Source organism: Lissotriton vulgaris, chromosome 11 (genome assembly GCF_964263255.1).
Source record: "Lissotriton vulgaris chromosome 11, aLisVul1.2, whole genome shotgun sequence".
Classification (NCBI taxonomy): Eukaryota; Metazoa; Chordata; class Amphibia; order Caudata; family Salamandridae; genus Lissotriton; species Lissotriton vulgaris.
Window position 1 is genome coordinate 104,411,636 of NC_141699.1, and position 25,863 is coordinate 104,437,498.

The 25,863-nt window shown below is 48.7% G+C and overlaps 1 protein-coding gene across 1 annotated transcript in view; it reads right to left on the reverse strand.

Moving 5' to 3' along the window:
- Positions 1–25,543, reverse strand: part of ADORA2A (adenosine A2a receptor) — a 213,897-nt gene extending 188,354 nt beyond the window's left edge. Inside the window, exons 1-2 of the mRNA XM_086942798.1 lie at positions 23,569–25,543; positions 8,621–8,757 (exon numbers count right to left, since the gene is read on the reverse strand). The gene's annotated coding sequence lies outside the window, so the exon portion shown is untranslated. The remainder of the gene's footprint in view (positions 1–8,620; positions 8,758–23,568) is intronic.
- Between the last annotated feature and the right edge of the window lie 320 nt (positions 25,544–25,863).

Sequence of the window (25,863 nt, forward strand, 5' to 3'; positions counted from 1 at the left end):
TCATTGACGTGACCTTCGTGACGACATACGCTGGCGGCCATCTTTGTTTACATCCGCAGTCCGATGCGAACAGTGCTTCAGTCCGATGCGAGCAGTTCTTCTCTAAAGGATTACGCGATCTCATTTATGATCGTTGGCACGCAACAGTTCTACCACTCAAGTAAGCACGTTATTTAATACTTTTAACGCCTGGAAGTGTAGCGCTTTTAATTGGACAAAGGCTTCCATTTCAAAAAAAAAAAACGGATTTTTGTACATGATCTGCACTTACTCTGAGACATCGTTTTTACCGTTTATATTGAGAGTTGAGTATCTCGTGGTCAACATTTATTATAATGGCGCAATCCATAAATATTGCTCTTCCTCCTCAGTTCCTGAATGAACCTGGCAATCCTTCTACACCTTGGGAGGACTGGGTTATTATGTTCAATGACTACATTGAAGCCTTGGATGGGGAGGGTTTCTCTGCCAAACGTAAGAAAGCTATTCTGATGACCACATTAGGCAAAGAGGGACAAAGACTTTTCAAATATTTACCTCAGGTTCTCTCTGCCACGTCACAACCTTTGGATGAATTTGAAGAAGCAATTGCCAGATTGGAGAACAGATTTGGAAGGGAGGAAAACCTAATTCTTCAACGGTATAGGTTTTACAAGAACAAACAACTTGAGGGAGAAAGTATCGATGAATTTGTTGCTCGCCTTCGTGAGTTATCAGTCAAATGCAACTTTGGCCAAATGGCTGATGAGCATATCAGAGACCAATTGGTTGTACAGGTCAACAATAGGAAAATCCAGGAGCGCTTGTGGGCTGCTAAGAACCCCACTCTCAAAGTAGCAATCGAACTTGCTAAAGTGGTTGAGGAAAGCGAAAAATGTATTAAGGAGTTATCAAAATGTGGTTCTGACACCAAAGTTGCTGAAGTTTCTCATAAATTGGTGAATAGTGATATCAGTGATGATGAAGCTGCCGCTGTTGCGATTGTTAGAAAGAAAGGTTATGTGTTACAAAAGAAAAATATGTCTCAACAGTCGTTCAGTAGACCACAGTCACAACCTGGTAACAAGTTTGTATCTAAAATGTGCTCTAGATGTGGGAGTTACTCTCATTCTTCCGATGCAAAGTTTTGTTTCGCTAATAACAAAGAATGTTTAAAATGTGGTAAAATAGGCCATTTCGCAAAGGTTTGCAAGAATAGAACCAATCAGAGGGTTACTGTGGTATGTGACTACAATGAGTTGAAGCGTGATGTCAACAAAATATTGATTTTGTATGATTCGGTGTGTGCATGCGATGAGAAGAGAGAGCGTATCATTAAAGCAAGGTTTTTGATTGATGGGAAAAAGGTTGATTTGATGGTTGACACTGGGTCCAAGTGGACTATCATTCCCTCGTCTATGTTGCATGAAGTTTGGGGTAACAAAGATTTGGAAGAGAGTGATATTTTTCCATCCGGATACCAGGGTGAAAAAATCAACCTCCTTGGTTACTTCAATGCCATGATTGTTTTTAAGAACAGGTCAACCCAGGGCAAGATTTATGTGTCTGTGGATGGTCCCGCAATACTGGGTCGTTCTCATCAGTACGACCTACACATTATTGTCAATCCCAGAGCTGATGAACCCGTTCTTGTTGTGGATGATTGTTACATTGATGACATACTTGCCAGTCACAGTCAAGTTTTTCGTGAGGAATTGGGTGAGCTACAAGGGTACACACACAGGATACTGTTAAAGGAGGGCAGTATCCCCGTACAGCACAAAGCGCGGCGTGTTCCTTTTGCCTTGCGGGCTGAGGTTAAGGCTGTTCTTGATGAGATGTTACAGGGAGGTATCATCGAACCGATTGAAGCCTCCCCATGGGTTTCTCCCGTTGTTATCTCGCAGAAACCTGATAACAAGATCCGTTTCTGTGTTGACCTACGCTCTTTGAATAAATGTGTGGTGGCCGATGTTTTCCCTTTACCCAATATAGGCGAATTAGTGTCCACCCTTAAAGGAGCTAGGTTTTTCAGCAAACTAGACCTTAAGCACGCCTATCACCAGATTCGTCTGGATGATAGCTCCAAACATCTTACAGCTTTTATCACGGGCGAGGGAACTTTCCAGTTTACTCGCTTACCTTTTGGCCTAATCTCCGCTGCCAGTGTTTTCCAGCGCATGGTTTCTGAAGTGTTCAAAGGGCTAGATAAAATTATCTTCTTCCAAGATGACATTCTCATCTTTGGCAATACATTGGAGGAGCACAATGATGTTTTACGCAGTGCTTTAGGGAGAATCGTAGATGCTGGTCTCACGTTGCGCCGGGAAAAATGTGCGTTTTTGGTTGAGGAGGTTGAATATCTGGGTTTCTGTCTTTCTGCTGAGGGTGTAAGACCTAAGAAAAATCTTTTAGAGGCTATTGAGCTGGCACCTCCTCCTGTAGATAAAGAACAACTCAGGTCCTTCATGGGGCTAATTGAGTTTTATTCAAAGTTTGTCAAAGATTTTTCCTCGAAGACTGCTCCTTTAAGAATTTTATTAAAGAAAGGAGTCAAATTTTCTTGGACGAGTGAGCAAGAGTCTTGCTTTAACTGCATCAAATCTGAACTTAAGTCCTCAGGTGTTCTCACTCCTTTTGACATTAGACGTCCTTCTATTCTGATGGTTGACGCAAGTGGTGTTGGTCTTGGAGCTGTTCTTCTTCAGAAACATGAGTGTGGCGAAAAAACTATCGCTTTTGCCTCGAAACCTCTGTCACCCTCTGAGGTCAACTATTCTGTTATCGAGCGAGAAGCTCTTGCGGCTGCGTGGGGGGTTAACTACTTTAGAACATATCTGTGGGGTTCTCGGTTTGTTCTTCGCACGGATCACAAACCCCTTGTAAATGTTTTAGCACCTGGTGGTACAGGCAAGGGCTCCCCTAGATTGGCCAGGTTGGCTTCTCGCCTTCAGGATTACCAGTTTGAGGTCGAATTTGTTCACGGTTGGAGGAATGTGCAAGCCGACTGTTTGTCGCGCCTCCCGGTTTCTTCCCCTAAACCTGGGGGTTACTTGAGTGAACAGTGTGATGATAAAGCTGTTGCTTCCTTACATGATGTTGTGTCGTTGTGTGAGAGTTCCTTTTCAGCTGAGGAGTGGTCCAAGGGTATGGATGAAGATCATGTTTTGAAAGCCGTTGTCAATCTTGTTCTCAAGGGGGCAAGAAGAGAAAGTACCTTAGAACCAGCTGTCAGACCCTTTCTTAAAGTTGTTAATGAGTTGTCCGTGTTCGGGAAAAACGTACTCATGAGGGGTGATCGCTATGTTCCTCCAAGCTCTTTGAGGGGTAAGATCCTCAGTTTAGCTCATGAGGGCCATTTGGGCCAAACTCTTACTCAGCGGCGTGTAACGGAAAACTTTTGGTGGCCCTCAATCGACAGCGATGCTGTAGATTGTGTGGTCAAATGCTCCTTGTGCATGGAAGGGGAGAAGCGTCTCAAAGTTATTGGTTCCCAATCTGTTGGCAACATTTCCTTTAAAAGCTTGCCTTGGCATACAATATGCTTGGATTTCATTGGCCCGATGTGTGAACTACCATTAAATCAACGTTTTGCCGTTGTCATTGTTGACTGCTTTTCCAAGTGGTTGACTGTACGTTTCATGAAGGAGATCACAACTGACTCCACTATTCGTTTCCTCAAGTCTGTTTTTGTGAATGAGGGTTACCCTTCAGTTCTAATTACGGATAACGGCACCCAACTCACCTCTAACAAAATGGCCTGTTTCTTGCGTGAATGTGGTATATCTCATCACCGCACCTGTCTTTATAATCCCGAAAGCAATGGTCTGTGTGAAAGGGTCAATCGCCTGGTCAAGGGTGTGATACAAATGTCAGTTGCTAGCGGGTGTTTTTCTGACGAGCGTGTGCAAGAGCTGGTTTGGGCTTATCGCTCAACACCCCATGGGCAATCTGAAAAATCCCCTTTTGAACTGATGCGTGGGCGTTCCCCTGTGTCCAGGCTAACTCCCTCCTGGTTGAAAGATGATAGTAAGCTTTCTCCTCCTTCAAATGCTTCCCCTCTTCCCATATCCACTGGTGATTTAGTCAAGGTTAAGCCAGGTCGCTGCTCTAAGGGCCTCTCTAAGTTCAGTGGTCCCTTCCGGGTTAAGAAGGCTTTTCCTCATTTCGTTCTACTTGAAAATGGTGCTAAGTGGAACTACAGAAGGGTTGCCTTATATCAGAAGGAAGTCCCCAATGCCCAAGATTCAAATCTCTATTCTTCTGAGACAGGTTGCAGTGGCTATATGTTGTCTGCTCGACGGGATTCTGATTTGTGTGGCTCACCTGCTGTACGGGAGGAGGTGGGTGGTGGCGATGCTCCTTCATCTGTGTGTGATGATGTGCTTGGGAGTTCTGATACTACTTCTGGTGCTCCTTCTTCCTCAAGGTGTCCTCGTTCCCGCCATCCTCCAGCTTACCTGAGTGACTATGTTCAATAATGTTTGTTACTGATATTTTGCTCTTTCTTTCTCTCATTTTTGTTTTGTATCCAAAGGAGGGAGATGTGTTGTACATAGCTTTTCCCTTTCAGCCCTCTCCCTGCTTGCTCTAGCCCCAACCTTCTAGACTGCTTGCATGGTTCTCTCTGCCTCACCTTCTGTCATTCCATTCTGTGGCAGTTACTCCCTGGCCAGATGAGGATACGGTCCTGTTACTTTTCTGTCTGCTGTATTAAACGACTTACCTGCCACCTATCCGGATTTGGTGTCTTCTTTCCATTTACAACAGTCCTCCTCAACACCGTTTTCTGCGGCAAAAGGGCGTGCAATGGGTGTTGCTGTGGGTGTACCCAGGCAACACCCATAGCTTTTTGGCACTGCCTCAGATTCACTAGGATCTGTAAATCTCAGGCCGTGCCAAAAAACAAGCACCTTTCAAAAGGAGGCATTAGAGTGGCCCAACGAGGAGAAATACTTTTATTTCTCCTCGTTTTTGCTCTTTCTATGTGTGCTGCAGGAGAAAAATGCCATTAATGATTGTGTTTTGTGCAGGAAGGTGTCTCTTCCTGCACAAACACAATCATCCGGCAACGCTGGTGCCTGCGCTGGCGCTAGGCAGCTTTTTTTAACGCTGGCGCAAGAGAAAACACTTGGATGTGCTGTATTCTTGTCAATATTGCTCATCCCTGTGTTTAGGAAATGCCAGTGCGACGCTGCAAAATTGCGTCAAGTGCCACACTGCATCGTTTAGTTGTGAATATGCCATGGTGTCCACAATGTATGTGTCGAAAGGTTTCTGCCTAACTAAGGAAACATGACCCCCCCCCTTCCTACCCCGAATTATTCAGGGTGAAGTAGCTTCTCACACCTTTGTGTGATCTAAAGTTCATACATTTTATTTTGGGCATATTAATTATTAGCCCCTTTTTGCTGTAAAAACCAGCAAACTTGTTTGAGAGACCGCTGAGAGAATAGGAGGGTCTAAACAGGCTCCCTAATCGATGGCCTTTATTCTATCATTGTAACCACGAGCTCAGATTTCCATGATCTCCACAGGAGATACCGCCGCAGGTCCAGCTTTCCACAGTAACACCTTAAGCCCAGGCTGGGCCCGGATTGAGTCACGCGGAGCAGAATTACCGCCTGGAGTTCCACTCGGCCTGATTCCGAGAGGGCTGGCTTCACGCACTTAGTTTTCTTGCGGGTTGGTACAACGGGCCCAATTTTACCAGATGGTAATTCCACTTGGTAAAATCCCATGAGGCTTTGGATGCACTGCCAGCCAAGCCTCCTTGGTGGGAGCATTTTGCTCCCCCACCAGAATTTACCTTCCAATCCCCTCCTGTACCCCCACAACCCCCTTCATCCCACCTCATATACCGGCCCCCACATACATTTACCACCTGCTCAGGACAGGTGAGAAAAGAATGAGTTAAGCCACATTGAATTGGGAATCCTGTGTGCAGGGGTGCTGGGACAATTTACAGAGGGAGGGTGCTGCCATCATTGTCACATCCCGGAAGTCATAGGGACCGTGAAAAATCCAAGCGTATCACAAAGACCGAGTGTAGAAAATGAGTCACACCCACTCAGCAGGAGAGTGCAGAGGGTGTAGTGTGTAGTACAGTGCTGGTGGTGTAGTTTGTAGCACACTTTAGCAGATACATCACTAAAGCATGGTGTGATAGCACACTCTCATTACAAACAGCCCGTTGTCCATTGAAATGGCCACTAAGTTTGCACAAGCTTACAGTTTATTGGTGAAACTATGGGTGAAATGGATCAATTATGAGCATCACCAACTCATTTTCTTGATTTGTTTTGCTCCTATAAAAATCTTTGTTTCCAAAACACTTCGGAATTAAAAATGTGCTTCATTTGTACTCTCCTAACTGCTGATCTATTCTGAAATATTTTTAGAGTTCAATTTTGTTGTGTTAGGAAAAAATTACACCCTGCCGCCTTTCCTTTCATGCTCCCTGCACCGCAGCAACATTGCTTTAAAAAATCCCCTCACTTTACAGCCCATGAAAAGTAAACCCCAATCTCCATGCTAAAAGAATAAGCAGCAGCCTGTCAAACATACTTGACATTTGACCTCTGTCTTTGAGCCACCACTGATGTGACAAGATAAACACAATGTACCTACATCTTTATTGCTCCTTCGCCTTCTGAACCCCAGCATTGTTCCTGCAGCACCTCCACACTCATATTTCTAGCGCCTATGCCTGTATGGTTTTACCCCCAGTAACCCAGGTGCTATATTTCTGCATGGTAACCATGAGAAGTGCGCTCGCCACCGGCAGCAGGCAGCATATAATGTGGACATCCGTCCGCAGCTCTGTCCTTCTTTGTTCATCTATTTATATGTTATCGCATCTGCAGAGCGCTGATAAAAATTCCATACTTTCTGGGCGCTAACAGGAGGCGGTCAAACACTTACTTCCCTGCGTCTTTGGTCTGTTTCCGCCTTTCCCAAAGCCCCTTCGCCGGAAGGGCGGGTGCAGGCATGGTTATTGTTTTCAAGGGAAGAAGTTATTTTTCTGTCCCCTCCAAAGAGAGTTCACGGACGGCTCTCGCGGGCTGTAGTGTCTCCCACTGGGGCGGTAGCTCAAAGAAACTCCACAGGGCCCCACCGCTGCCCTGACACCGAAGAGGACGCCGAGGGAGGGAAGGGAGGAGAGGAGGAGAATGGAGGGAGGAAGGAAGGAGAGGAGGAGAGAGGGAAGAGAGGAGGAAGGGAACAAAGGAAGGAAGGAGAGGAGGTGAAGGGAAGGGAGGAGAGGAGGAGAATGGAGGGAGGAAGGAAGGAAGGAGAGGAGATGGAGTGAAGGAAAGGAGGAGAAGAGAGGAGGATAATGAAGGGAAGGAAGGAGAGGAGGCGGATGGAAGAGGGGAGGAAGGGAAGGAAGGAGAGGAGATGGAGGGAAGGGAGGAGAAGAGAGGGGGAGAATGGAGAGAAGGAAGGGGGAGAGGAGGTGGGAGGGAAGAGAGGAGGAAGGGAAGGAAGGAGAGGAAGGGAAGGGAGGAGAAGAGAGGAGGAGAATGGATGGAAGGAAGGAAGGAAAGTAGGAGGAAGGAGAAGGGATTGAAGTGAGGAGGAGGGAGGGAAGAGATGAGATTCTTATCACAGATTTATGTATTTTTGTTTAGGAAGAAAATGCGATGGGGATGGCCTAGATTGTCATAATAGATAGTGAGATTCACTAAGTAGACTTAGGTGTTCATGTTCTACTTTGCACTCATGATAACATGTTGTTAGAAGTACATATCCTCAATCAAAAGCATCTCCTGTGTGGTAGTTTGCTGTGTATGCCTTTGAGCTCTCCAGAACTCAAACTGCACTTTCTGACTCATTTTCATAACACTGTTCTTTGATGGCACAGCCTATCTCTGCTAATGCAGTCTGTTAAGGAAAGGGGCGCTCCTGCCAGCTTTCATGTTGTTGTAGCACAGAATGTTGCTTCATTATGAGACTTTTTTCTAGGACATCTGGCAGTGACACGTCACCCAAATCTTACCAAAAACTTCTTCTAAGAAAAATTCTAACCTATTGGCTTTGTCAGTGCTTATTTGTATATACATTTTTAACACTTTTACATTGCCTTTTGAAGTCTTGGCTTCATCCATGGCTCCCTCCCTTTGTTCAGTTGTGCTGTTTTTGTCATCCTCAGCAGTGACTATCTCCAACTTATGCAAATCGTAAACTTTTGTAGTCAATGTTTTTCCTCTTCATACACCACTTCTGTCCGCAGAGTTGTGATCAAACCTGATCTGGGGTTCAGAACATCTTTCACTTACTAAAAGCTGTGTTCACGGTTCCCTATCAGCATCCCTTATTGTCACTTTACGAAAACACCTCACACATGCCCTTCAACATGGACCATGCCCTAGAAGCCCTTCTGATGCCCAGTTCAATGCCCTTTGCATGCCCCATTTCAAAAGTCCTTATGCATTGCCCATACCACTGCCACCACCACAGAGCTTTGCTTTGGCCACCTGCCTTCTCCCCATGGACCTCAGGTGCACTTGGTGCTTTTCTTCTTTCAGCCCTACCCTTGCCCTTTATCAGACTTCCTACCCACCCCCACATGCTCGCCAAATTTCCAGACCCCTTACACCACCCACTTCTCTCAGCTCTGATCTTTCCTCCATCTTACCTCCTCTCTCTGGATCTCAGCCGTCCTCGTGGAATGTGGTGGATTTTCAGGTTTTTTTGGTGGTTTCCTGATGTCACCCTCAGAATATCATCCACTGCTTTTGGTCAGGTGTGGACCCTTTCCCTTTTCAGCACCACCTGGGATTAAACATGATCAATTAATTCTTAAAAGAAGAAGAAACCATCAGGAGGTAATACTGAAGGTGATGCGTATTGGGCTGAGAGACACAAGGTCAGTAGCTAAACAACTTCCTGCCCTGAAACAGTAACATACCCAGCCCACCTACATTCCTGGGACAGTAACACCAGCACTTCCAGGTCAAGTATCTTCCTGGGAGAGTAACATTTCTAGTATCCCTAGGTACTTTGACATCAGCATCTCCACCCTTCCACCTATGCCTTTCGGGCATCGACATCTCCAGACATTCCACACATTCACCAATAGCATCAACATATCCAGACATTCCATACACACCCCTATAGCTATCTCTAGCCTTTCCACCTAAATCCCATGGCCCCCGAATCTCCAGCTATTCCACCCACACCCCCAAGACATCAACATCACCACCCATCCCACTTACATCCTTAGGGCATTAACATCTCGAGACATTCTACACACACACCAGTAGCATCAAGATCTCCAGAGATTCCATACACACCCTATAGCTATATTTATCCTACATCTCAGGTCATCATGATCTCCAGCTATTCCACCCACACAGCATCAGCATCTCCAACCATTCCATATACAACTCTGCTGCATCAGCATCTCCAACCATTCCATCTACAACTCTGCTGCATCAGCATCTCCAGCCATTCCATGTACACCCCATGGCATCAAGATCTTCAGCAATTCCATCTACACCCCGAAGATATCAACATCACCACCCATCCCACTTACACCCTTAGGCATCAACATCACCAGCCATTACACCTACATCTTTAGGTTATCATCACCTCCACCCATTCCATTCACACCCCTATGACATCAACATGCCTAGCCATTCCACCTACACCCTTAGGACATCATCATCTCCAGACATTCCATCCTCATCCCCATGACAATCACTAGTCATTCCACCTACATCCGAGGGCATCAACGCATCTAGCCACTCCACCTATATCCCTATAGAATCATCATCTCCTGCTGTTCTATGTAGACTTTTATGGCATTGACATCCCCAGCCATTCCACCTATACCCATACACCATCAAAATCTACAGCCATCCACCTACACCCCAAGGCATCAACATCTCCACCGTCGCCTGTGTAGTGTACAAAGCAACATCCACAGGTACTCCTGCAGCTCTTGAGCAGCAACATCCCTTGACCGGCCACAGTCATTGGGGGTAGTATAAATGCCTGGTCCTACCTTCGCCAATCAGGAAACAATATCTCCAGACACACATACACCTCCATGGGAGCATCAACCTATATGATATCTACATCTAGGAAGCAGCAAGAAACCATGTCCCACCTACACAATTGGGGCAGCAACTTCCCCAACTCTACTTACACCTGAGGAGTAACATCCCTAGCATTGTTTATACACCACCCTCACTATGCATACCCCCATGCATATGCCATAAGACGGGACACTGTGATAACCACTGACTTGTATACATTCTTCACAGCTGGTCTTCTTCTTCACAGACCACTATGCCTACCATATTCACCTCTGTAAACCCCCTCAGCACCTTCCACTGCTCTTCCCTCACTCCGACCATCAACAGCTACTTCACCAGCTTTCTTGTTTGCCAGCCACCATGCAGCTTTGTGAACCACCCAAGTCATGTGTTTCCCAGGAGCAAGCCCTATTGGCTGCAAAAATCTGCTATCCTCTACTAGGAACCTTAACAATTGGAAGACAGAAATTCTAGTGCAAGCCTGGCTAATAGAAATCAGAGACTTATAAAGAGCAATCATATTATTGAATTCTGCTACTGTAAAAGGCACAACAAATGTCGACTTTCTGTGCTATGCGCTATACACCTCCACGTGGACACAAACCATCAGACCCTTTTGTCCAATGATACCTGAAGATCACAAGATGGCTACCAGCACAAGACATGACCAAGTCTTCACCACCAAAAATATTGATAAGGAAGATGATGGGAAAAGCAAAGGATGCTACGCTGACATATTTCAACCACTGATTTCACTTTCTGAGGGACAGCACCCATACCAAAAGAAACACTCCCAAAACATATCAGTCTTCCGAGTCAGGATCAGGTGTCGTCCCAGACATCCCAGTTCTGAGCACTTCTCGGCTCGGCCTGTCCTGTCCTCCTCCAGTCTACCGAGACCAAACTTTCCAACAAACCAGCAAACCTTCCCCTTGCCTCACCCACAATCAATCCCAGGTCAGTTCATCATGTGTCCACAAGAACCCTATGTATGCCCAACTCAATACTAGGTCAGCAACCAAAATCCAGCAGCATTCATGACTGCAGGAAAATAGGAACAACTACATCCCTAAAGCATCCTGGGTGTCCTCAGAGAGGCCTTGGCCTACAGAGCGTGCTGCCCCACTAGCCAGCTCGTGCATCTGGTTCATTAACTAACAAAATGGCAGGGACGCAGACCCGGGCTTGATCTACCAGGATTCGTCTGTCGGTAAGAAAAGGCATGTGTCCCTAGACGCCTGAGTTAAACACATGCTAATAGAACGTGGTGCCTGGCCATATACATCCCTGAAATGTGTCTTGGCATTTATCCAACATCTTCAACAACTCCCACCCACACACTTGAATAGGGATTTCATTATTAGGAAACATCAAAATCTAAGATGAAAACGGTCCCGTCTACATCTAGAGTAACACAAAGGCCAAGGTTAGCCTGGAATGTCATCAACTTGTCACTCAAATAACAAGCTCTGTGGACCACAGCTGGGATTGCACATCTTTTCAGATGACAGACTTTTAGGTTCTTTCCAGTTCTGACCCCACCATGCTCAGCTTCCTCAACAAGGAGGTGATGTGACCCACACACAATCAACTTCCTAACAGGAAACGGCTCTCCCAAGAATTGATGGAAAGATCACTGTGAGGTCTCTGGCTATAAGTCTCTGGGTTATAGAGAACCTGACGTCCTCGCCCCACTGAAGTCAAAGCCCAACTTGTGGGAGAGTAGGTTCATGACACCCCTTGAACACCAGGCCTTCCTCAGGCTGTCACAGATTAAACACTGCAACGTCAAGGGCAATAGCTGGTTCACCGCAGCCCTCCCTACTGGAAGAAAGAGGCACCATGCATGAAAGGCGTGGCGTGACTTCATAGTCAACGACAAGTCTTCAAGCATGAAGGCAAAACGGTTGTATTCCACCTTACAACCATTGAAGAATCAAACTCCACCAAATATGGAATCCTTTTGAACAGGGAAATGGCAATCTCACTCCCAGGACTCCTACCAGCTCAGAAGATCTCTGCAACAATCTCATGTAATTGTCCCAAAACAAAAATCTGTATCGTGGCAACATCTTGCCTGTGGCCACACCATTCATCGGCACCCGTCCTACAGAGCAGATGGCATAAGCAACCATCCTTGGGAAGACAATGGTTGAACCTCAGGACAATGCCAAGACCAAAATCATCTTTAAAATATAAGTGCCCTCCCACAGCCGTCTCAATGCAGAGGTTGTGACTGTGTGTCTCTCCCCGCTAGCCACCAAAACTTCTAACCTATTCGGCACCTTGCTTTTAACTAGGGAAAACAATCTACTTCTAACTTCAAACACTCAATAGTGACTGGTAGATCCCTCAGGCCGCATATGCCAGAAAATGAAAACTCATATAACGTTCATAGTCTAAGACTCCACTTGTGGAGTTTGCGGATTTTTCCGCACTCCGCATTATGCGGAGCTCGCAGAGTTTTTTCCCTCGCTTGTGTTCGTCAAAATCAAGTTGGTGAACGAGGAAAATCCACCTCCCGGCAAGATTTTTCCTCATTCACAATCAGCAACATCAAGTTGGTGAGCACGAGCTTGGAAAATCAAGCTCCCAGCGAGAGTGGGTGGTCACATTTCTCACTGCGAGTGGTTCCGTATGCCGCGCGACCGCTCTTGTTGTGAAACCATCCATTCGCTTTGAGAAAGCTGCCACTTCAGTAAAAATCTACTCGAGCGGCAGAAAGGAAGCAGCGACTGCTTGCGCTGGGCATGGTGCCGTTCGCGATGACTGCACAGTGCGACAAGCATCTGGCACTGAAAATCACAGCAAACTGAATTTATCTAATGCACTCCGCTGCCTGCGGAGCTCCGCGTAGCGCGGTGGAGTTTTTTTTGCACTTGAACTCTGCTTAGGCTTAATACAGTCACCCAACAGAGACACCTCCCATTCACTCTAGTGACCGCACAGCTCTACAAAATTGAGTAAGATGCCGGTGGGCATTCCAAACCTACCAAGAGTGTGCAAATGTCATCCCCAGACTACCAAAAGCACTGTGATGGCATATTAATGGCACTGTGTGTGCTAACCAAGGAAGACCCATCAAGCAATAACAATAAGATAAATGTAACCCCCAAGAGTACATTCCATCACATATGCAACATTGACAAAGTCCAGCTCCATGTGTAAGCCGCCTTAGTCCTCACTGTCCCTTCCATGTTCCCATTTAAAGCTCTGTCTGTGGGACAATCAGAGTCACTGACACTCATCTCTGAAATGTTCTAGGAGCGTGCCCTGACGGGTATATAACCCTGGGGATGCTGGAGTGCAGGGTAAACCTGGCCCTAGAGTACCTATGTGCTGCTGAGAAGTGCTGGTACTCTTCCATTAAGAGCACTGGAGCAGTGCTGAGATGTGCCGATACTATTCCTTCCAAATGAGCAGGCACTGAGCCCCTGCTAGTACCTGCACATTTAAAGCACTGCCCGCAGGGACTCATCTCACCCTATAACTAGCCAGTCAGTCATGCACTGAAAGTGTGGCTTGGACTCCCACCTGCTGGTGGTTAGCAGAGAATCGACTTGAGCCGCTCAGTCCCACCTACACCCCTGGGCAGCACAATCCCTGCCACCCACACCCACACGCCGGGCAGCGACTTATCCGGCCCCATCTGCACACCTGAGGCAGCATCACACCCAAGACCACGCAGACCCTATGTGGTGGCAAGCTCCCACTTCCATCCCTTGCGAGGCAACATAACCTGCCCCAACTACTAGACTGGGAAAGAAACCCTCCCACGTACACCTTCACAGTGGCGTAGCGTGGGCCGAGACAGGGGTGCTTCCGGGGGCACAAAGTTTTTAGGGAGTGTAATATTTTTTTTAAATCGTACTACAAATTTTTCTTCTTTTCAAATGTTGTGCCAGGAAGTGCTTACAGTCCAGGGGTTAGGGGGCGCAATACTTGCCTTGCCCCGGGTGCTGGCAACCCAGGTTACGCCACTGCACCTACACTACACCGTATGTGGCAGCAACACCAACATCATAACCTACACTACTGACGTATAAACATACCAGTTCTGTGGCCACCACTAGGACCGAACATCCGCATCACCGCCCTCAAAGGCTGGGACAGGAACATCCCAGCCCTTCCTACACCTCTGTGACAGCAACATGTCAAACCTCACCTACTCATTATGTGACAGCAACATCCCTGGGACTGCAATGCCACTAGCCTCACCCACACCTTATGTGATGACAACTCCACATTCCCACCGACACCCTGGGGGCATGAATATCCCCAGGTCCACAAACACCACCGGGACACGACAATGCCCACCCCACCTACACTTTATGTGACAACTTTTCCAGACTCCTCTACACCTCATATGATAGCAACATCCCTGGGACTGCAGTGGCTTCAGCCTCACCTTATGTGATGGCAGTCAGGGCCGGCTTCAGGCCAGTGCGACCGGTGTGGCCGCACAGGGCTCTGACTTGGAGGGGGGCACTGAAGTCAGGGGGTTGCTGTATTTAGCAATAACTTTCGATTTAAAATCAGAGTTCCTTCTACTTCCAGCTTTCAGGTAGCAATAACAATGTCAAGATAACTCTTGTGATTAATGCTCCTGCTAGAGAGAGATCAGAATTTTGTCTAGTGGCAGTTTTGACTCGCCATAAAGTAGCGCAGAGGGTTAATATACCTGCTGCAAGGAACAGATCTGTATCTTAAGTGGATAGCTGAGTGGATGGGTTAGACCAGCCTTCACCAGCACTTTTAAACAAATGAAATGTATGTGAGAGAGGGGCTATGGAGAGATGAGGGACACTTTTGCCGGGTGGTAGTGAGGGAATCTGAGGAGGAGGTCATTGGGACTGGTGTACCAAAAAAGACGGTCACACCTGGCGCCACGGGCTAAAGCCGACCCTGATGGCAAAGCCCGGGGCATAAACAAACCCATGACCACAACCACCACCAGAACAGCAACACCCTCTGCCTCTACAAAACACATTGGTGGCAACATTCCCAGCCCCCAACTCCACCTTCTGTGGCAGAAACATCACAAGTTGCGCCTGCACCTTTGAGGGACCAACATCGCCACACCCACCTGCACCCCTCTGAGACCTAAACCTTCCTTGCATCACCTATAGTGGAAGGAAAGTAGCGCTGGCAGTCACACCTACCAACCCAGGGCAGCATAGTGCAATGCGTGAACTATGCACGATGGGGGACCAATATCCACAGCCCCACCTACACACCTGGTGCATAAACTTCACCTTCCGTACCAACAACTCTGTCCAGCAACAAGCTCAGCCGCACGTGCACCTCGGGGCACTTGCATCCCGAGCAGAGGAGCCAGAAAAATGAAATACTCCCCATGCTGAACCACATACCAAGTGGCACTGGGCTAGTTGGAGAGGCGACCGAGCCTGACCCGTCTTCAGGGACGCAGAGCCCCCCCTCCAAGGGGATTCTGAAACCAAGGTGTCTGAACGATACATTTTACACTGCAATTCTCAATTTAACCAAAAGGTAGAGGGCTTCTAGGAAATTCTCTATGGACAGTCATCAAATGTTTAGATTCATCAAGTGTTGACTACAGTGGCTGACCTGCCTCGGGGAACTTGAAAAGACCACTCCTGACAACGAAAACTTTGAAACATGGATCTCAGGTGGGCATTTTACAGAACATTTTTAAGTAACTTTGCTTAAAATATATCGGTTTTGCAGGCAGGTGTGAGGGGGCACTCGAGGCGGCCCCCAGTCTATTGTTAATTCTTTGCATCTTCATTTTTTTCTATGCCATTTTTTACTTCTTTCCCTCTGTTTAGACCTCACTTAATTTCGTCTTTGTTTTCCTTCTCTTCATCCCTTTTCTGCCCTTCTCATCATCTCGCTCCTGCTTTCTTTTCTGATTCCCAACTTTCTTTCATGTTTCTTTGCTTCTCTCCATCTTTGTTTCTGTCTTTTTGGTGCTGTTCCTTCATTCCTTCTCCGTGTCATTACTTCAGTGCTTTCCTTATCTCACTCATTCATCCACCCATCCACCTCCCCTTCCACCCACCCATCCATCTTTCTATCACCCACCAATTCTCCTCGCCATCCCTCCTTTCCTCCGCCCTTGTCCCCCTCCGTCCATCCTTCTGTCCATCCCTCTCTCCCTTGTTCCTGCAGCATCTCTTGCGTCACTTTACAGCACAGCTCCCTCGTGCTGCTCTCTTGCAGAGCTGTTTATGAGCTGATCTTTGGAGACAGGTGTCACGTGAATTATTAATGTGAAGGAGCTGTGAGGCAAAGGACAGTCCGGGCACTCACCCCTCCCTCACTTAAGCTGCGAAAGCGGGGAGAAGGGAGCCCCCACCTACGTCATTATTGACAGCAACACCCTCTAAAGACCCACCACCGCCTCCACACTCCCAAACGCCACGAAGCTATCTCCCCAGCCCAACTGCCCCCGAGAGAAGCAACACAGTCCTAGGGCCAGTATGTAACCCTGCCTACCAGCGCCCAGCCTCAGCTTCACCCCACCCTCTGCTGGCATGACGCCTTAGCACAAGGCGGCCGCCTACTAAACTCTGGGCAGAAATGTGTTCAGGTGCCCCCGCCCGTCTCTGTCCATCCACCGCCCTCCTCGGTGCCCACCTCTGCCCCTCTCCCTTATCAGTTCATGCCACCGACTGTTCCTTCTCCATCAACACCCTGCGCCCCTCCCCCTCGAGAGCAGCTTCATCTCACTGGGAACCCTGCACTCCCCCCTCCACCACAACCTGCCTTCCGCTCAATGCAACCCCCCCCCACACACACACACACACTTTAAGTGTAGAAGGTTGGTCTCAGGACAGTCTCCACCAGGACCCTCTTATCATCAGCATTGTTCCCTTCCTGCCAGTACACTCTTATAATCAGCACTGCACCCATCCTCACAGTACCTTCTTATAGCCAGCACCGTACCTTCCCTCCTAGCACACTCTCTGGATAGCGCCATACCCTTCCTCCCGGGACCCTCTTAGATCAGCACGGTACCCTTCCTACCAGTACCCTCTTCTCATAATCAGCACCATACCATTTCACCCAGTACCCTCTTATTATCAGCACCTCATATCCTTCCTCCCAGTACCTACTTGTGATCAACACCATATCTTTCCTCCCAGTACCCTCTTCTCATAATCAGCACAGTATTCTTTCTCTCAGAACCCTCTTATAATCAGTGACTCGCATCTTTCCTCTCAGTACACTGGTCTTATAATCAGCACCGCGCCCTTCCTCCCAGTACCTTCTTAGATTCAGCCTGGCCTGACCATCTGGAAACACCGCCTAAAGTATCCAAGTAAGTAAGAAACCTCAGAATTACCATGATCTCCAAGCCATCCATGAATAAATGAAATAAAAAATAAATGAATGCCCAAGTGGACAAACTAGCAAGATCAAGCTTCACTTCTCCTTCTCCTTCCTCCCACGAGCTTCTACATACAAGTAGCACCTTTTCCTCCCCAGCACCTTATCCCTATATTCAACACATTATCCTCCTCCTCGCGCCTCTTCCTTGTACTCAGTACCTTTACCTTATCATCAGCACTGTATCCTTCCTCCCAGTACCATCCTGTATAGTCAACCCCTTATCATTCCGCTCAGTACTTTAATCAACCAGTGTTCCTCCTTTCTGTACCCTTTCTTTATAATTAGCTCCATGTTCTTCCTCCCAGTACCCTGGTCTTCCAGGCAGTACCCTTGCCTCATATTTAGCTCCATATTCTCTCGCCCATGGCCTTATCTTTGTACTCAGAAGCTTCGCCCTTAAAATCAGCACCTTTTCCTCCCCTGTACCTTATCCATATAATCAGCACCGTATCCTCCCTTCCCTGCCTCACCTTTGCACTCAGTATCCTTCCCTTGTAACCAGCATCTAAACATTCCTCATTGTACCTTCTCCTTATAAGAAACACGTGTCCTTCAGTACAGTACCTCCCTCTTATAATCAGCATCTTCTCTTCCTCACAGTACCAGCTCCTTGTATTGAACACCTTTGCTTCCCCCAATACCTGCTTTCTTTAATCAGCAACATAGCCTTAACCTCTGAACGTCCTCCTTGAATCAGCAGTGTATCCTTCCTCACTGTGACTCACTCTCCCAGTATCTTCCCCTTATAAAGAGCATATTATCCTTCGCCCAGTACCTTCTCTTAATAATCAGCACCTTCTTGTTGGTCCCAGTATTTTCGCCTTATATTCAGCAGCCTATCTTTTCCTCAGTAGCTCATCTTTGCACTCAATCCTGTCTGCCTGTAATCAGCACCTTTTCTTATACCCCAGAGCCTTCGCCTCGTACTCAGCATCTTATCTCCCCTCTGACCGTATCATCTTTGCACTTAGCACCTTCGCCCCATAATCTGTATATTTCTTTCTAATTAGCATTTTATCTTTTATCCAGCACCACCTTATAATTATTACCTTATATTTTATCGCAGTACCTTCTCTTAACCATCAGCACCTTTGTAAAGCTTCCAGTACCCCCTTTACCTTTCAGCTTCCACTACCAATAATAGGTTACATACAAATAATTCTCAGAAAACAAAATACATCATCACCTCCTCTCAGTACTCCTCAAAAACAAAACATAACACACAGATCAGCACCGCAAAATCTCTCACACACAAAATAGCTCATACTTTCTGTCACAAACTAGAAACATACACCCACTTCCACCTTCCTGACTACACAAATAATACACAAACTTCACTGACAAGCTTTCTCTCTTCCCCAACACCTAACACATATACAGCAACAAAGCCACTCCGCTTTAACCACCTCTCACCTATTAGACAATTGATAACCTTACAAGAGGACCCACATGCTGCACCACCACCCCTTACTTATACACTTTCCACCATAAACAGACGGAAACAAAATAAGCAACATGCCACTCTCCACAACGTTGCTTCTCTATGTATACTGCACAAGGCAGTCTACAAAAACAACACAACTCACCCACTCACTCTCACCACACATGCAGACCCATCAAAATGCCTTCTTAGTCTGCTGTACAAAGACCACAATACAGAACAGCTACCCATTGCTATCCTCATACAGCTAATACCAGCACTAAGGGCACACCTGCTACAACAAGCCCACAAAATACTGCTCACTCTTCTACAAAACAGTCACACCATCACCAAAGCACATTCTCTAAACTGCCTACTAATAAATGCTCGATCACTCTCTAAAAACAAGCATCTCATCTACCACCTACTCCCTGACACACAACCTGACTTACTCTTCATAACTGAATTATGTTTGGGAGATGAAATGGCTCCAGTGTTGCATGAAGTCGTTCCTCTAGGCTACAAAACTATCACAAAGTGCCTGAACACCTCATCAGGGGTAGCAAGAGCTAGAAAAAAGGCAAACTCTTCCCTCTTCTATCCTTCCACTATCCCTTTTCAATAAGAAACTCAGATGTTCACCGCTCAAATGAATTTCATATCTCCCTATACTAATTCACCACTAATCCTTTTTGGGTTCCGGAGTAGCGTGCTACTCGCTGAGAAAGTGCTTCAATGCCTCTTCAGGAGTAGTAAGCGTTAAATAAATGCAACACTTTATCTTTCCTCCTAGTAGCTAATCTTTGCACTAAGTGTGTTCTTATTAAAAGCTCTGTATCTTTCATCCCAGTACCTTCTTGTAATTAGTACCTTACCATTTATCCCAGTACCTTCTTTTAACAATCAGCATCTTATCTTTTCTCCCAATGTGTTGTCTTTGCACTCTGCATCTTCTCCTTATAATCAGCACGTTATCTTTCATCCCATTTCTTTCTCTTAATAATCAGCACCTTCTGATAGCTCCCAATACTTCCCCCCATAATCAGCACCGTACCCTTCCTTTTACAGCCTTACCCCTACAATAAGTGCCTTACATTTCTTTCCTACAAGTACCTTCAACTTCTAATGAGCACCTTATCTTTCCCCTGTGTCTCATCTTTGCACTCAGTACCTTCTCCTTCAAATCAGCGCCACACCCTCCTTTCCCCTCCCCCTTTAACCAGCAGCGTACCCTTTCTCAGTACCTTTCTTTGCACTCTGCATCTTTTCATCCAATCCTTAGGCATTCTGCTATTTATCGCAGACCCCCTCACGCCCCCATGACCCCCCTTCCTGCGGGCAGTGTACTCTCCTCTGGGTCGTCTCCTTGCTATCAGTACCTTGCCTTTCTCCCCCTGACATTGTTTCTTGTTCTGGGTATATTCTTATCATCCTCGTACCCGGTTTTCCCCTGTGTCGCCTATTCTTTCAGCACCTTCCTCTCAGTACCTTCTCTCCATACCCACCAAAGTATCCTTCCTCCCAGTACCTTCTCTCTGTACCCTGCACTGTACCCTTCCTCTCAGTACCTTCATTCCATACCCACCAACGTACCCTTCCTCCAAGTACCTTCTCTCTGTATCCTTCCTCCCAGTACCTTCTCTATGTACCCCGCACTGTGCCCTCACTACCTTCTCCTCCTCCTGGATACTTCCTTAGGTCTCTCGCTACCTTCTCCTCCTCCTGGGTACTTTCTTAGGCCCCTCACTACCTTCTCCTCCTCCTAGGTACTTTCTTAGGTCTCTCACTACCTTTCCCTTCTCCTGGGTACTTTTTAGGTCCCTCACTACCTTCCCCTTCTCCGAGCTACTTTCTTAGGTCTCTCGCTATGTTCCCCTTCTCCTGGGTACTTTCTTAGGTCCCTCACTACCTCCTTCTCCTCCTGGGTACTTTCTTAGGTCCCTCACTACCTTCTCTTCCTCCTGGGTACTTTCTTAAGCCCCTCACTACCTTCTCCTCCTCCTAGGTACTTTCTTAGGCCTCTCATTACCTTCTCCTCCTCCTGGCTACTTTCTTAGGCCCCTCACAACCTTCTCCTCCTCCTGGGTACTTTCTTAGGACCCTCACTACCTTCTCCTCCTCCTGGGTACTTTCTTGGGGCCCTCACTACCTTCACCTCCTCTTTGGTACTTTCTTAGGCCCCTCACTACCTTCTCCTCCTCCTGGGTACTTTCTTAGGACCCTTACTACCTTCTCCTCCTCCTGGATACTTTCTTAGGCCCCTCACTACCTTCTCCTCCTCCTGGGTACTTTCTTAGGACCCTTACTACCTTCTCCTGGGTACTTTCTTAGGCACCTCACTAGCTTCTCCTCCTCCTAGGTACTTTCTTAGGCCCCTCACTACCTTCTCCTCCTCCTGGGTACTATCTTAGGCCTCCCGCTACCTCCTCCTCCTCCTGGGTACTTTCTTAGGCACCTCACTACCTCCTCCTCCTGGATACTTTCTTAGGCCTCTCAGCATCTTCTCCAACCCTGGGCACCATCCTGCACCCCTCACTACCTTCTCCTGCTCCTCCTCCTGGGTACTTTCTTAAGCCCCTCACTACCTTCTCCTCCTCCTGGGTATTTTCTTACGCCCCTCACTACCTCCTCCTCCTCCTGGGTACTTTCTTAGGCCCCTCACTACCTTCTCCTCCTCCTGAGTACTTTCTTAGGCCTCCTGCTACCTTCTCCTCCTCCTGGGTACTTTCTTAGGCACCTCACTACCTTCTCCTCCTCCTGGCTACTTTCTTAGGCCTCTCACTACCTTCTCTTTCTCCTGGGTACTTTCTTAGGTCTCTAACTACCTTCCCTTGGTACTTTCTTAGGCCCCTCACTACCTTCTCCTTCTCTTGGATACTTTCTTAGGCCATTCGGCATCTTCTCCCTCCCTGGGCACCATCCTGCACCCCTCACTACCTTCTCCTCTTCCTCTGCCTCTAACGCCTCAGCACCTCCTCCTCTGGGGCACCAGTTCTTACCCCCCTCATCGCCTTCTCCTTCCAGGGCACCTTCTTACAACCTTCAAAATCCTGATGTGTAAAAAAATAAGTTCTGTGCACAAATGCTGGCTCAGGAGACTGCCCCGGGTGCCATGCAAAGTCAGGATTGCAGAACCCCAGGCTGCCTCCTCGTGACCCCACCTCCTGCCTCTTTTATCTGCCACCAGACACTAGCTACCCCTGTGTCTCACTCGTGCAGGCTCCTGCTTTCGCACTTAGTCACAGTTTTCTTTCTTTCTATTCCTCTTTTTCCGCCTTCGGTGTTTTTCTCTCTCTTGTTCTGGGTCAAAGTCTGATGACGTAAAATAAGGGTCGGTCCAAACAAATGAGTGCAGGTGTAGCCCATCTGCAACCACCGTCTCAAAATAAGCACTGCCCCCTCAGCACCTTCTCCTGCCCCTAGGCACCTTCTTACTCTCCTTAGAGCCTTAACCTACCCTGGGCACAATCTTGTGCCCGTAGCACCTTCTTCTAACACCGGGCACCTTCTTACACCCCCTGGTACCTTCTGCCACATAGGAACCTTCTAATGCCCCCAGCACCATCTACTACCCCATGCACCTTCTTACGCCCCCTAGCACCTTCTCACACCTAGGAACCTTCCTATCCCCACTGGCACTTTTCCCTACCCCAGGGCATCTACTTACGCCCTCTAGCACCTTCTCTGACACCTATGCCCCTTCTTACACCCCCTAGCACCTTCTACAACCCAGGCACCTACTTATGCGCCCTAGCACCTTCTCCCACCTAGGCACTTACGTACGCCCACTAGCACCTTCTCCCACCTAGGCACTTACGTACGCCCACTAGCACCTTCTACCACTGAGGCACCTTCTTGCGCCCCTCCCCGCACCTTCTTCTACACATAGGCACATTTGTGTGCCCACAAACACCTTCCCATAACCCTGGGCACCTTCTCCTACCCCTGGCCACCTTCTTACGCCACAAACACCTTCCCCTATCCGCAGGGACCTTCTTGCGCCCCATAGCACCTTCCCCTACCCCTATGCCCCTTCTTATACCCCCTAGCACCTTCTACCACCTAGGCACCTACTTACGCCCACTAGGACCTTTTACAACCTAGACACCTTTTTACGTCCCCTAGCACCTCACCCATCCCTTGGGCACCTACTTACACCCCCTTGCACCTTCTCCCACACAGGCACCTTCTTACCCCCTCTAGCACCTTCTACCACCGAGACACCTTCTTGCGCCCCACCGCACCTTCCTCTACACATAGGCACATTCTTGTGCCCCCGAACACCTTTCCATAACCCTGGGCACCTTCTCTGAGCCCTGGCCACCTACTTGCGCCATCCCCTCACCCCACCCCCAGCGCCTTCCCCTACCCGCGGGAACCTTCTTGCGCACCATAGCACCTTCCTCTACACATGGGCACCTTCTCGTCCCCCTGGGCACCTTCTCGCCCTCCTGGGCACCTTTCGCCCCCCTGGGCAGCTTCTCGTCCCACTGGGTACTTTCTCGCCCCCCTGGGCACCTTCTCGCCCTCTTGGACACCTTCTCGTCCCCCTGGGCACCTTCTCGCCCTCCTGGGCACCTTCTCGCCCCCCTGGGCAGCTTCTCGTCCCACTGGGTACTTTCTCGCCCCCCTGGGTACCTTCTCGCCCCCCTGGGTACATTATCACCCTCCTGGATACTTTCTCAACCTCCTGGGCACCTGCTCGCCCCCCTGGGCACCTTCTCTCTCCCCCTCCTCTCTCCTTACCGCTCTCTGATGCGTCCTCCCTGGAGGGCGGAGATCCAGCGTGGGTCGCCCCCGATGGATCCTTCCTTCTGATCCGGTCTATGAAAGAGCTTCTTCTGTTGATCGCACCACAGAAGCCAGATCCTACCTAGGCGAGCACCATTGGAAGGGATCGTCCCCGGGTGCGCATTAGAGACGGGATCCTGTGAATTCGCACCCTACGGTAATCTCCTCAGATGATGCCGGGATCTTTCATAGGTAGAGTGTAGCGAAGGGATCCCTCTGGATAGATCTCGCTGCTTGATCTCCTTGGTTGATCTTGCTCAGGGGTCTCCTGAAATGTGGACACGGCCGACAGATGTTTCTGAGGCGGGGTCTCATGCAGGGATGTCCCGGAGTGACGACCTGTTGTGGTGGTTTAGTGGGTGGATCCCACAGCTGGGGTCCCGGAGAAGGTTGTCCTGGGTCGATCCCTTCCAAGTACAGATCAAATCAAGGAGTTGTTTCGGAGTAAAGATCGCTGGGAGGCTGCATGGAAAGTTTTACTGTTACAAGTCAGACGGAGGGATCACGGTGAGGAATCCACTCCGGAGGCGACCCAAAGGCGGATCCTTTAGGCACTGCCCACTGGCGGGATCCCGTGCCCCTACCCGTCCAGGTGCGGGCCCCGGGGAGTGCTGTCCCGGGACGGGGGTCGGTGGAGGGGTCCCGGGCCGAAGGCTGGAACCGGTGGAAAGATCAATGAAATTATCCAAGAACTCCCAGCACGATCAGAGAAGAGCCCGTGATCCGGTTGATCCCAGCCCCCCTCTCAGGCCCCACCCCGGCCTCGGCTCTGCAGGATCTTTCACGTGAATCGTTCGGGTCAGGGCGACACTCCACGTCACCAGAGAAGATTCCCTGGAATCTTGTCAGGGATCTCCCGGGGTTCGCGCGGACCCTCCCGGGGCTGGTATCTCCTGGGTGGGTCTTGCCCCAGACCTGCCTGAGATCTCCTGAGACCTAGCTGCGATCTCCCGTGACTCTCACAGATCCGACTCGATCCTGGCCTTGGATTTTCGCGTGTCTGGTCAGGGTTCTCCCGGGGCTGGTGTGCACTCTCTCCCGGGTTTGGTCTGTATTACACCTGCTCCTATTCTTCCCAGTCTGGTTTGTATTCTCGAGAGGCTGGTCTGTATTCTCCGGGTCTGGTCTGTATTGCCTTTAGTCTGATCTGTACTCTCCCGGGTCTGTGTTCTGGTCTGTATTTTCCGTGGAATGGTCTTTATTGTCCCTGGTCCGGTCTGTTTTCTCCCCGGTTTGTATTCTCCCTGGTCTGTACTCTCCCTGGTCTGGTCTAGCCTGTATTCTCCTGGGTCTGGTCTGTATTCTGAACCGTATTCTCAAGGATCTATATTCCCCCTGGTCTGTATTCTCCCGTGTCTGGTCTGTATTCTGATCTGGATTCTCGATGGTCTGTATTCATGAGGGTCTGTATTTTCCCGAGTCTGGTCTGTGTTCTCAGGGGTCTGGTCTATATTCTTGTATTCTCCCAGGTCCGATCTGTATTCTCCCTGGTCTGTATTCTCCCTGGTCCGGTCTGTGTTCTCCCTGATCTGTATTATCCCGGATCTGTATTCTCCCAGGTCTGGTCTGTATTCTCCCGGGTCTGGCCTGTATTCTCCCGGGTCTGGTCTGTATTCTTCCAGGTCTGTATTCTCTCCGGTCCGGTCTGTATTCTCCCGGGTCTGTATTCTCCCAGTTCTGGTCTGTATTCTCCCGGGTCTGGCCTGTATTCTCCCGGGTCTGGTCTGTATTCTTCCAGGTCTGTATTCTCTCCGGTCCGGTCTGTATTCTCCCGGGTCTGTATTCTCCCAGTTCTGGTCTGTATTCTCCCGGGTCTGGTCTGTATTCTCCCGGGTCTGGTTTGTATTCTGTATTTTCCTGGGTCCGGTCTGTATTCTCCCGGGTCTGTATTCTCCCGGGTCTGTATTCTCCCAGGTCCGGTCTGTCTGTATTCTCAGTCCCTCGCAGCCGCAGTTGTGCCAGTGCCTGTCTGCCTCTTTCTTGCCTCGAATCTCGCGCACACCGCCCCCGCCCCACGCGCTCTCCCCCGCCCACGCCCCTCCCCTCTCACACCTACTCCTCGAGTCATTAGCATACAATGCAAGACTACTCAGGGCTGCACCTAGTATTTGTTTCATGTCGGTTCATGTGCTAAATTCCCTTGGACGGATCGATCCCTTCACACCCCGTTCCTTTTCACTCCCACTCCTCACGCCCCCCTTCTCCTTCTCCATCTCTCTCTCTCATGTACGCTCCTTCTCTCCTACACAT